We start from the raw sequence: 2,730 nt of genomic DNA on the forward strand, positions 1-2,730 counted from the left end.
ATTTTATTACATGATATTCAACAGTAAATGCTAATATTACTTGGCCATTTCCATTGTGTGATATGTATATATCAATACATATAACTAGCCTTATTAAGTCCTCCTCTTTCAGGGTGGAGTTCCAGAACAAGTTTTACTCCGGCCAGGGCTTCAAGTTCATCCCCTTCTCATTCGTGAGCATCCTGGAGGGACGATTTGACGAGTGATCTGGCCCCTCAGCCCCCTAGAATGAGCCAGCGCTCCCCAGCCTTCCCTCCTCTTCTTTGTGTATATGTGTTTGCGTGTGTGCATGAGACCAAGTGCAGCCCTCTTACACCCTCTAGTGGTCATTTGTGAAACTTCTATTGTGTGAGCTATACTGTAATGTAGTGCTTGTGAAGGGTTTTTCCAGTGCATATGTACCAAGCTGTACCCATACTGGAGTTTTTGTGGCACAGTGCCATAACTGTACTCAGCACTGTAAGTCTGAGTGGAGGGGGACTGTACTTTTTTTTTCTTACTTTGGTTGGTAAGGTCTAATGTGCAACATTTTAACCAACTTCAAGGGATTCCTTAAGTATTAGACCAAGATAAGGATAAATGTTAAATATTAAGTGAACATCTTAAGGAACCTTAGGTATATGTACAGCTTGGAACAGCTACGCATTGGAATTACCTTTGAAGAGTCATCCTGCTTGTGAAAAACTGTGTAATCAGAGAATTTACATACAACTGTTGCAGAAATCCCAGTGTTTACTCTTAAACTTGAACATTTTACTGTGCCAGAATTGACAAATCATTAGACAGTGCAGGGGAAGAAGAATACAGAGACATAAGACAGAATAATTGTTCTATGACACATATGTAATCAGTAATAATGCATTTTATTGGTAAACACAGTATTAAAGGTCCAGTCATGGTAATTGGCCCTTCCTAAATCCCACCCCTTTTTGCTCTGTGCAACACCAGTTGAGCAAGCCTCGGTCGGGACCAGGACATTTTGACAATGGATAAAAGCAACATATCATCACATACAGATGCGGCTCGCTAGCTAGCAAACTAATCTATGTTAATCTTCAGTTAGCTAGTTACATTTGATAGCTAATGTCAGCAAAATTTAACAAGCTATTTAACAAGCTAAAATTGATGTAGATTATGGAGCCAGTTAGCTTGCATTTTACTAACATTAGCTAACTAAGATGTGGATATGTTACCTTTTATCTTTTAACCGTCTTTAAAATGTGGTTGTCTTTCCAACCTAGACGAGCCTAGCATATAGCATCTAAGTAGTCTACAGGAAAAGGAACAGTTGACTGAAGTTCCAAAAAGGAGCAGGACTTAGGAAAGGCCAATTGAAACCCAGAAATACACTTCACTCTGGCCGTTTATACAATCAGTGTATGGATCAAATGGATTATTGATTTGTTATTATCTGACCATGACCCAGTGTTATAATAGAACAGAGCTGTCTGTGATGAGGTGAAGACGTCCTCTGTACTGTGGTGATTTTAACTTCCCTGTGCTCATTCTGTGTGAATTGTTGTTGAAGAACTGAACTGATACATTTAGTCTAAAATATCTAAGAATTCTCTCCAGTTGCTCCAGAAATGTGGGAAATAATATCACTCATGAAAGATTTGTCCATCTTTTGTTTTTGAAAAATGCAAAGTACTTTTTCAACATATCTATCTTTACACAGCATTTTCAACAGATTACCACATCTGGTCACTACATACATGAAAAGTGATTTAAAGTGTGAGCCATCTTTCTTCTGTTCAAACCGGGACACAGCTCATATTCTCAATAACAGTCATGTTAGTCAAAGCGATAATCAAAGTTATTGATATTGTTTGATTTGTTATTTTTGTTTTACTTTAAAAAACATACTTATTGTTTACATCAATTGTATTTTCATTACGATGCGAAAAGGCTGCAGAAGAAAAGATCCTCAATATAACACATGCAACTGATGACTGGTGATATGTGTTTGTGATCAGTAATAAATAGAGATCTGGGGATTCAGCATGTCTTGTTTTACTCTCTCAGAGCATGTAAATCCTCACATCCTCTGGGCTCTGAAGGCATGGTAAATGGACCTGTACTTGTATAGCACCTTTCTAGTCTTCCCACCACTCAAAGCGCTTTTACACTACATGCCACATTCACCCTTTCAGACACATTCACTCAGTGATGGCAAAGCCCACCGAACAGAAACTAACATTCATAAACATTCACACGCCGATGCACGGCAAAATCACTGGGTATAATATGCAGCCATCAACCAGTGTATACCAGTGTTGTAATGTGAGCCTAAACTATATATTACATCAACAAGTACAAGTACTGTACTAACTAAATACATTTAAAGTTCTTGCACATGACTTGTGTAAATTCCACTACATTTCAGAGGCAAATATTGTACTCTTTACTACACTACATTTTTGTAACAGCTTTAATTACTGCTTACTTTACAAATTAAGATTGTACATACAAAGCATGTAATGAGCTTATAAAATACGATATACACAACCCAGTGGAGTAGGTCAAATTAATCCGACCTCAACCAACTGCCAAAAATTGAGGGCTGTTTATACACAAATGCATCATTAATAATAATCCTGTAACTGCATGATAGTACTTTTACTTTTGATACGTTAAGTATACACTACCAGGGGGCGGCTGTGGTGCAGAGGCAGAGCGGGTTGTCCACTAATCGGAAGGTTGTATAAGGTTGTTGGTTCGATCCCCAGC

The sequence above is a fragment of the Morone saxatilis genome, unplaced genomic scaffold (genome assembly GCF_004916995.1).
Source record: "Morone saxatilis isolate NCDOM2014 unplaced genomic scaffold, NCSU_SB_2.0 Contig1, whole genome shotgun sequence".
Lineage (NCBI taxonomy): Eukaryota > Metazoa > Chordata > Actinopteri > Moronidae > Morone > Morone saxatilis.